We start from the raw sequence: 11039 nt of genomic DNA, 5'->3' as shown, positions 1-11039 counted from the left end.
ACTGTTGCAGCTATCCACCAATGGGAATAAGCTACATACCCTAGTTTCTGATCTTGATTTTAACTGGGCTACGACCAATTATTTTCTTTGCCACAACAATTCTCCCTTTTATGTTGGAGAGACTAGCTCTTTACTTAAAGATGCTAGGACGATCGAGTATGTCCTAACGCACCTCTGTGATTCCCAAAGTCGTCGACCGTGTCCATATCATTCCCCTTCTTTCACTCGCCACTTTTTACATAATGGCCAATCGTGAATTCAATGCAATCGACATGATCTTTCACGACATTGATCATTTGACTACAATTCGAGATCTATGTCATATAAGGAAGCCCAATCTTGCTCTAGGACACATCATTGCATATGTTCTAGAATCCAAATACAACCTTCAATATCCTGCTCATCCTGACCTTCAGCCACCTTTCTACTTAAACAGTTCCTTCAACGTCCTTCACAGTAGTCGTATCCACCCCAGGGATGGGGAAGCTCAGGAGGCCGAGGAGGAGGAGGCTCCCACTCATGCTCCTGTACCTATTCCTCTCCGCCAGAACTCTCAGCTGGATCAGTTAGTGGAGAGATTTGATCAGTGGGAGACCCTCTTTGAGGCCTTTATTTTTGCATAGGAGCAGCAACAAACTGAGGACATCATCCGCATACAACACCAGCACGACTAGGACATGGCCTGGTTCGGATCTCAGTTTGCCAAATTGACCAGTTACTTTTCACCACCACCTCCTCTGTCTGATGATCAGGGTGCCTCTTTTCTTTAGTTTTCTTTGTTATGCTGTTTTTTTGTAGTTTATTTTTCTTATGGTTGTTTTAGTTTCTGCTTGTTGTAGTTTGTTTTTCTTATGGTTGTTTTAATTTATGTTTTTTAGTTTCCTCTTTTTTGTGATGTCAAAAGGGGGATTAGTCTGATGTATCTTGTAATGTGATTCTGGAACTTAGTGAACTTTTTTTTCATCACACTATTTTTATTAAACTGTCATAACTGCTTGAACTTTTCTGATTATGTTTGTCATAATCAAAAAGAGAGAGATTGTTGTGAATCTGAGATGATGGATTAGATTTATTATGATAGCAAACATTCATGTTTTACTACGACTTCCTTGCCTTGTAACTTTTCAGGTCCACAAGATCGAACGCAACTCAATACCAGCTCATGATTGGGTAGATTTAGTTTGAGTCAATCTATAATATTTTTTTTCTTGAGTTAATTATAAAAGCAGTTCTTGATACTTAGTAACCTTGCACACACACACTTGACAGATTTTCTATTATTTTCTATTTTGAGTACATCGGCCTGGACGATATTCATATCGGTCAGGACGATCTGACTAAAAACAAAAATCCTAATTAGGGCATCCTAGTTAAGGCAGCCGTCATTAAGCACATCGTCTTGGATGATCCTTATATCGGCCAGGACGATAGGCTCAAATCAGAAAGAATCAGCCGCCTTGATCAATTTAAGTATTCTTTATTTTAGGACATTGGCCAGGACGATCTCTACATCAGCCTTGACAAAGCTGCACAATTATGCCCAAATTAATCTAGTAATTATAGAAAGAAATTAAGACAGATTGATACGATCACATCGGTCGGGCATCTATTCTGAATGATGTTCAGGATGAATGTACTTGAATTTGAACTAATCGGCCAGGACAATATTATATCAGCCTGGACGATGTAACCAATTTTCTTCTGATCATCACAAATCGTCCCGACTGATTGAGCTTATTTTATACTAATCGACTAGGATGATATCCCAATCGTCTTGGACGATAATGTTGATTCTTGAAATTATATTTAAAGAACCTAAATTTTCTCATGCAAAGAGACATTTAGCTACTGTCTTGACCTGAGAGAGCCAAATGGAGAGGGAAAGAGATGGAGAGAGAGGGAAGAACTTGTGAGGGGGAGTTTGTGAGAGGGATTCACAAAGGTTGCTCCAAGCAAGGTTCCAAGGCGTCTTCTCCAGTCTTTGTCATTCGTCCTTTGGGGTTCAAGGGAGGTAAGCTTCAGTAATTGGTCGAGGTTTTCTCTGCCTGCTTCAGGAGGAAGCAAAAGGAGTTGGGTTCTATACCTGCTTTAGGAGGAAGAAAAAGGAGTTGGGTTCTCTGCCTTGCCGGGGTTAGCGGAAAGGAGTTTTTTTAGGGCTTCTCCACCTTGTTGTGAGATCAAAAGGAGAGTCACTTTTGTAGTATAATACTCGGAGGACGCCTCCAGGGAGTGGACTTAGGTCAAGTTAACCGAACCACTATAAATCTAGTGTGATCTTTCTTTGTTTTGATTTCCACATTTATTTTTTTTGCACTTTGATTTCTGTGGTGATTTTGGTTTTATGTTTTTGTGCTTTGATTATGTAAGAAGGTTTTTTAAAATACCAATTCACCCCTCCTCTTGGTTAGCCTTGGTCCAGTTCATAAGGGCTTAACATCCTTAACAAACTTTCACCAACTTCAGTGAAATCAGCATTGGGAAGCACAATTCCCATAGCTCAGGTCTAAAGCTTGAATGGTTGAAAGATGTCGGATCCAACAAGCCCGAATATGGTCAGATCGCTGGCAGCTCCATCTACTTAACAAGCCATAAGAAAGGCCATAGTAGAGGAATCCCCCATCTCAGCAACCAGAGGACAAAGAGCTATCAAATCCTAGCTCTCTCAATCTGATGAACTCAAGTGACTTAGATTAAAGTTTTTTCAAGTGGTTAAGGATCAAGATACTACCTACGTTCGGTATTATCAACTGAATCCAAAACCTATAAATTCTTCAACAAATTCATGAAAGCACAAAGCAAAGAATCAAAGAAAACTATCCCAAAGTTCATGGAAAACCTATGACTGAACTAAGAGGATTTCATCATCAACAAGTCTAATATGTACAAAGCTCTGGACCGATGACTTTTCGCCACTGACCAGTAAAGCCTAAAAGGTTTAGGTCTCCGGCATCTACCCCTTCATCAATCCCGCCAAAGTTAGGAGCAAAGGGAAGAAGGCATACAAATATTCTGACAAGTCACTAAAGACAAATCAGATAATCTTTCGCCATGTTTGCCACTCTGAAGCATAAGGAGGAAGATCCAAATCCCAGGACTCTAGCCAAAGTTGCAGAATGAGCACCCCATATGATATCTATAAATGTCCCTAAAGACTAGGGCATTTTAAATATTTATTTGGGTCGACATCGCACTGCATGTCGAGATCCCCAAATAAATATTTAAAATTTCATCAAGATACAACCAGATGATAGAAGAATGTTGAGCATATACAGTAAGGCTATAAACTAAATTGATCTTGGTGATTAAAGAGAACAAATAGTTGTGATACTATCCACCATTATCAATCTACAAGGCCATGCTCTTGGGACCCAAACATGAAATGCTACATCACTATCCAAGGGGTCTCTATCTGACTAAAGCCAATATATCAACCATCTATGGATACATCTAAAAGAGCCATGAAAAAAGAGGAAGTAGTGTGACATCCGAACATGTTCTTGGGGATTCACTAAAATAAAAAGGTCTTAGTGTGATATCCAAACAAATTTTTAAAGATCCACTAAATGAAAACCCTACTGTGACGTCTAGAACAAATATCTAGAGATCTATAGGGTCAATAAGCATATAACAAATGTGGTTCACTGTAGGCGCGTACCATATTTATTGGGGGACATTTGTTAACCTCTGTTAACCAAAACAAAATAGAGAAAATAAAAAAATTAAAAAATGATTGCATACCTTTGCTCTGCCCGAAGCCATACCGAAATCTCGCTCAAATCTCTACCCCATCCCGCGTCTCTGTCGAAGCTGCCTGTTACAGTGTTATCCATCTACACACTCGACGACGTTTATGTCAAACCCGCCTCTATATTTGCTTATAAAATGAGAGCAAAATGGCTCTCTATTCTTCTGCTTCCCACAATCGAATCCCTCCAAGCTCCCAATCTCCCTTCTCCTTGTCTGTCTGACCTCGTACCCAACGCCCCAACCTTCTCCGACCTTACGATCCAAACCCGATGCTTTGCCCGACCTCCGGTCCTTCCACCTCTGTCCGAGCCACCCAGTTCATCAGAGAGAGAGAGAGAGAGAGAGAGAGAGAGAGAGAGATTAATATTAATTAATTATATTTAATTAATTTTAATCTTAATTATTAATTATTCATAATTAACTATAATTAATTACTAATTATCATTAATTTTAATAAAGTATATTTAATTAGTTTTAATTTTAATTAACAATTATTTATGATTATTCATAGTTAGTTATTGATTAATTATAAATATTGTAATCAATTTCTTTTGATTATAATTAATTGTCCATGTGTAAGTGTTTTCCCCTCTTGTGCCTCGACATGCATGCCAATGCCACCAACTATAGCAAAGGTATGACTCTCTAAACTCAGATTACTGCTCTCAAAGTTAGCGGCAGATCGTAAAATCGCTCAGACATGCCTTTATTGCACGTGGTGGGATGGGACCCTTGTGCGACGCCTACGACGGGACTGGTCACCTAAACTGGAGAGCCAGTTTTCATTGTTTACGACAGATCGGAAAACCGCCCATACACGCCTTTATTGTGCATGGTGGGATGGGACCCTGGTGCGACGCCTACGGTGAGGTGGGGTCATTTATAAGTACCCCCGAGCGGGGGGGAAGCAAAACTGTGTCTTTTAAAATAGGTACCGTCAAAGATCCATACACGCCTTTATTGCGCGTAGTGGGAAGGAAGGTCATGACTGTAGAGTACTAGTTCGACGACACCTAACATGCCCGCTTTTGTTGCACATGGTGGGAAGACTGAGTTACTCGTAATTTTCTCTAAACGGGGGAGACGTCGGGAGGCTGCCGAAATTTTGTCTGAAATAAGACAAGGACTTGAATAAATTTTGAACAAGTGAACACATGCTTTGGACCTAAATGAACAAATAAAAGGAGCTTAATATGATTCTAACCAAATGAGCAAATGAATTAAACTAAACTCAAGCAAGAAAACTTTAAACTTGCTACTTGAACAAATCATAAAAGACTTGGACTTGCAACAAGTAAACTAGAATTGAACATGATTGAATTGAAAGAACCGCAGGGGACATAGAACTTGAGCTTGATAATTGATCTCAAGCAAGGGCTTGGTTCGAACTACAAGGCTAAATGAACTTGAACATGAAGCAAGGAACTCGAACTTATGAACCTTTGAACTTAATTGAACATCCGCAGGGGACTTGTGAACTTGCTGTAATTGACCTAAGCTAATTCAAATCTAAATGATTTCAATCTTAATTAAACCACAAGAATTTGAATTGAACAAAGACTCAGAACTTGAATCAGGTGGACAAACTTGGACATGAACTCAACAACATTATTTGGGACTTGAACTTGCAAGCATTTGACTCAAATCCGAAGTGAACTCAATGTGACATAGAACTTGAAGAACTTGAATGAATGTAGAAGACTCATAATGCAATAATTCATCTACAAACAAATCATGTTGGAATATCCTCATGAACACAGTTTGTCAACAAACAATGGCAATTGAAGAGTGCAACGATATGTTTGCAATCAAAGCATAAAATTTCAAAGAGATATCAATGGATCATCATATTAATTGGAATGCAAACATTTTTTCTATACAAGATCTGAACTGTATTCACATGAAAACGTAAGATTTAGGAAGCTACGAACATAATATGCTCACAAACAACAAGATCCCTTGCCAACATGTTAGGACAATATGTAATGAATATTAGGACACTCATATGATGTTCCTACAGGCTGCCATAAGAGACTCACTCTACACATTATATATCAGTTGAAAGCATAAATGAAAGAGATGTATCATGTAACATCTTGCCTACAAGTGGAAAGGAGAATTTGTAGTAGTTATCAGAAATCTACAAAGGACATCATAATATCTCTCCAGTCAATGATGGTTCATTTGTAGTTGAATGTAGTAGTTCCCTACGAATATTGGGATGCTATATATAACAAGTACAAAGGGCATATGTTGACTACGTTAATACTTTGTGGACAACATCCAAATAAAAGAAAATATGTTCAGCCCCTTCCCTACAAATCTTTTGATAGGCATGTGAGTAAAGTTTAGAGATCTAACAACATCTCTATAATGGATATGGTGAGCATGGAAGTCTACAGTAATTGTTCGCACAGCCTGTGATGATATCATAACATGTATACATGTGTATCACTCGCGAGTGGAGAGGAAAGACATACAATATACATGACAGCTTAATGTATGCATTGAAGCTTGAAGTGTATGCACGGAGTTTGCCGCAAATGCAATAACATACTTACAAGTGATGTGCATTAGCAAACAGTGAATAATACAGTATTCTAGAGCCAACATGGATCAGCACACAAGTAACTAGAACAATCTCCTACAAACACTGGATGAAATATAATAAATGCAAGCGTTCATGGGCACTTGTAGGAGACCCGTCGTACATATCAAATGGCATATATGAACAACATGTCAAATGACTACAACAAGTGCAAATCTTTATGAGATGTCATAAAAGATTTGTTGTATGCCGGGTGTATCAACCACAAGCAGAAGATTCGTTAGTGCATAATAATCAAATGTTGCACGATAGTCTACCTGTATAAAGCAGCGAATAACTTTATTCACAAGCTGCTACGCCACACCACCGGATCCACAACTTCTATGCAAGCAGACAGAAGGCGTTTACAAATACTTTCAAAGTACCCTCGCATGTGCACCGTAGTTTATATATAAATAGGTACACTAAAGGGGTATAAGCAATCATGAAACCTGCATGGGCCCCGGTGAGCGTGTTATTGGTACACACGTGATGTCTAAGGATACTGCCTAGGTTAATAAGTGAATTCGAGTTTGAACCCTATCCTTCTATGTGGCTCAATAGGAGTCGATAGGGTTCGAACCATCAAACAAATATATGATTACGACGACCGATATATTTGTTTTAATACATTCATATTAGGCCTTCAATACCTATAACTATAATAATTCACTAATTAAGGCACAAAGCCTATAAAACCTGATCCTCTATCAGCAGGCTGATAGGGTCGATAAGTTTCAAGCCATAAATAGAAATGACCCCAAACACTCCGATGATGGCTGTGTTGAATGCAAATCTCAACCGGAGGGGTTCATAAACATTTCAAATAATGCAAAATGCCACACAAATACTTATGAAATTAAAAGCTCCCAAAAATCTAAAATTCCAAAATCCCAAAATCCAAAAATATTTAAAATTGAAGATTCAATCATCAAACACTTAAAGAAAAATCCATCCATCACTCCGCAACAGTTTGCCGGTTGGACAAAATGAAATTTACTTAAGTTCCCATAGACCCAAATGCCTAGTCAAAAATATCACTAGGATCCATTCTTAAATAATCTCCTACCAATAAGGACGTGGTACGTGTCCTCTAACCGGTAGGTTTACCACCAAATGGCACCGCAAGATAAACGATTATGACCTGGGGCCCTCTGATCCGAGTGATTTTGTCGCCAAATAGCACCACGAAATACCGGTTATGGCCAGAGCTAATGCATTCCTTATTGACATCAAATCCTTGAGATATGAATTAATAGGATATGATCGATATGGCACAAAGCTCTCTGTTAGCTAAGGTGGATTCAAATTTGTCCCCTTGGACAAATATTCACCCCAGGTCTACAAGGTACCCTTGGACGAAGCAACATATGGCTGCCGATAAGGATCCTTCTGTCAGGTTGGGTCGACTACCTTCTCTGACTAAGTAGACCAGGGACCACGATGGCCCGAGATGACGGAACCATGGGATCTTGATCGGGTCCATCATCCATTCCCCCACCATCCGCTTTAAGTGAAAGGTGGTGAAATTTTCAATTTTAAATATCAAATCTCAAAATTTGTTAATCCTTCAAATTCATAAATTCTTCAACCAATCCACATACCTATGCTGCTACTATACGCCAGATACGCGTATCTCTACGTATCTGATTAACCCTTAGCCTTACTCGAAAGTTCTCTCTCGTTACCGGGAGGGGTACTTAACTGTAGGGGCTTATGCCTATATAAAACCAGAACTCAGATCATAAAGTCCTCGCAAAATGAGGGCGAAAACTATTGGTAATGTCTTATCTACAAACCCATATGCCTTCCAAAATTTACACCGAAACTTATTCCGTTAAAACTCCCTCGCCAAAAGAAAAAGCACATCAGTGTGGGCAGAAGTCGGGGCCGAATTTTCGGAGCCCACAGGGAATTTTCGCTGCGATTTTGCAACTGGTGGGAAGGGGATTTTAGCAGGGACATTTATGAAAGTTTTAACTGCCACAATTGGCAATGATTAAAACCTCTTCAAACTCCCCAGAACAGTGGTAGTTAAAACATCCACTAGTTTTCTAGATTTTCAATTATTTTGAAATAAGTTGGAGAAGCAATAATAAAATTTAAGAATAATAGTCGTAAATCAATAACACAATTGTAAAAAACATATGATGTTGATTTCAGGTGAAAACATAAGTTGAAATGTTCGTAAAATATAACATAAATATATATAATTACCTGCGGGTATATTCATTTTCTCATAAATAAAATGAAATAGTATTATTTGATCTCAACAAGCAAGAAACATTAAGAATTTTATGAGATTAGCTAATTAAAGTAATAAAGTTAGGATTAACTATAAGTAATCATTTTATGAAAGTATTTTCTAGGTAGTCTAAGAACTTTTATTATATTTAACGTAAACAAAGTCCTAATGTTTTATTAAACTCGAGGTTGTTAGAGACTTAGATTTTATCAAAGATGTGAAGTCATTAGAGCAAAAACTCCCCAAAAATGTAACCTATATTGGCATTTGTAATTCTCACAAATATGTACAAAATGATTGCAATTCTAACTTAAGACAACATTCAATACATCTAACCAATAAAACTATGCATTCATGTTACAAAATATATAAATCAAACACAAAACAAAGAAGATTAAAGTAGAAAACACATTCCATTAAAACCAAAACACAATGTTCTCCATAATAAACAATTTCAAACTTACAACTAAACATTGTACTTCACATTTTCAACCTCATACTTATTTTAAGTCAAAATACAGTTATTTTAATTCAAATGCAATGTTTTCTGGTTCTTCCTCTTACTATTTGTCCACTCCACATGCTCCACCACCTAATGCGCCCTATCATTGTGATTCTTCATTTGCATTATCTTCACCCAATTGTATTGTCTTCACCAAGACCACCAAATTCATAATACTTTGATAAAACATAAGATAATTACAACAACATCTATAAGCCAATCTATCGATCGAAATAGACAAGATTGCCTAACCAGAGAGGTTATTGATGGAAATGCACCTCCAACGAATCTCACCGTTCTTTCCAGTTTTTACACCATAGATGTCGATCTTCTGCGTAACAGCAGATATAAATTTTATGATCATTAGATATGCTTACAAATAAAAAAGCCAAATATCACAAAACATAACAAATAAATTGATGACAGTGAAAAAAAAAAAGAACAAGATAAGAGCCAGTATGGCCCATCCTTGAGACCGTGCATTGTCATCTTTATTCTCAACTTATGTTGCTTCTCATAAATAAGATATATCAGCATAACCTGCAAACAACAAAAAAATCTGTATGATGCAAGAGAATAATATTTTTTAATTGTTAAAAAAAAATCTTAAGTTTAAACTGATATGTTGGTGTGAATTAGAATAGAACCTGATAAATACTTTTGAACAAAACATATATTACTCATGGGAAAAAATAACTAAACAATCCATGTAAATAAAAATGTACCAAGGACAACAGAAAAATTAAGCCATATTTGTGTTTCAGACTATGGCATTTCCTTAACATATTCAAGGACATCATTGCACCATTACCTTATAGGGAATGAATTTATGCATTGGATAACATGAATAAAATAAAAAAATTATCATACGATTGCTGAAAATAAACATTTGTAGTAATTGGAGCATTTGTGCAAACACCTTATGAGCACTAACCAAGGTGAACTGTGTCATTTAGGGTTGAATCGATAGGAATTTCACACCTGCTTAGATCTTTATAGAGCTTGCAAAACTTCATGTAGCAGCTGGACTGAGATCCCATATGTATCACTCAAGTTAACCATCATAGTCGCTGCTTCAGCAGTTGCAACTTCAAGACTCGCCAGCTAGTTGCATTCGCCCATCAAGAGAGTCCAAAGCTCGTTTGTCATCGCCTTCAAGTTCTGCCTACTTATCACAATTTTGCAAGATAATGTAATGCTCAATTACATTTGTTTCCTTGCATAATCCATGCACGACATCACATAATGAAGCTTCAGTCAGACCCTGGGATGAGTTTAAGAGCTGAATTGAAACATAAAGAAAGGAACCTGGATCTGATGTAGGTTTGAAATAAACTTCTAAACATTATCAGATTTTATATTATATATGCTAGGTAGCCATTTTTTTCCTTATGTGAAGATAAATTTTAATGGTTCTGTGAACAGCCACTCAACTGGCTAGGGTGGAATTATCACAGTCCATGTGGGTAATGTGCTGTGTGCCTTTTTGGGGGTCTTAACTCCTTGTTCTACTATTATTGTTGAGCTTAAAGGTCTTAGTTATGGGCTTAAACTTTGTATTGCTATGGATAGTAAGGAGTTTTTGTTTGAGGTGGTTGCAATGTTGGATTTGCATTTAGTGCAGGGTGATTCCTTTAGTAATCCTTAAAACTTTTACCTTATTTGGGATATTAAGCAACTTCTTAGCAGGTGTAATTATTTCTTGTCTTATATTTATCGTGAAGGTAATTGTTGTGTTGATTTGACGGCCAAATTGAGTAGTAAATTATATGATTTTTATGAATTTTCTAGGCTAGTTATACCCCATCTTCTGAGGGGCATGACTATGCTTGATAAAATAGGCTTTTATATAAGGAGGTGAGGTTTTGTTTGTCTTTAATTCTAGTGCATTATGTTTTGTTTGTTTTTTCTTGATATATATTTTATTTTTGGCCTCTAGTGTTTGTTGGAGTTATGTT

General features: G+C 37.2%; 1 long non-coding RNA gene across 1 annotated transcript; it reads right to left on the bottom strand.

Annotated features, from left to right (window-relative positions):
• Positions 1 to 8973: 8973 nt before the first annotated feature.
• LOC110093844 lies at positions 8974 to 10668 on the bottom strand. Its single transcript, XR_002302752.2, has 3 exons — positions 10063 to 10668; positions 9360 to 9621; positions 8974 to 9257 (listed from the first exon to the last, which is right to left on the bottom strand). It is a non-coding gene; the product is annotated as an uncharacterized LOC110093844 (long non-coding RNA).
• Between the last annotated feature and the right edge of the window lie 371 nt (positions 10669 to 11039).

This window comes from Dendrobium catenatum, unplaced genomic scaffold (genome assembly GCF_001605985.2).
Source record: "Dendrobium catenatum unplaced genomic scaffold, ASM160598v2 fragScaff_scaffold_1446, whole genome shotgun sequence".
NCBI classification, from domain to species: Eukaryota; Viridiplantae; Streptophyta; class Magnoliopsida; order Asparagales; family Orchidaceae; genus Dendrobium; species Dendrobium catenatum.
The sequence above is the reverse complement of the archived record's forward strand: the minus strand, read 5'-3'. Positions and strand labels throughout refer to the sequence as shown.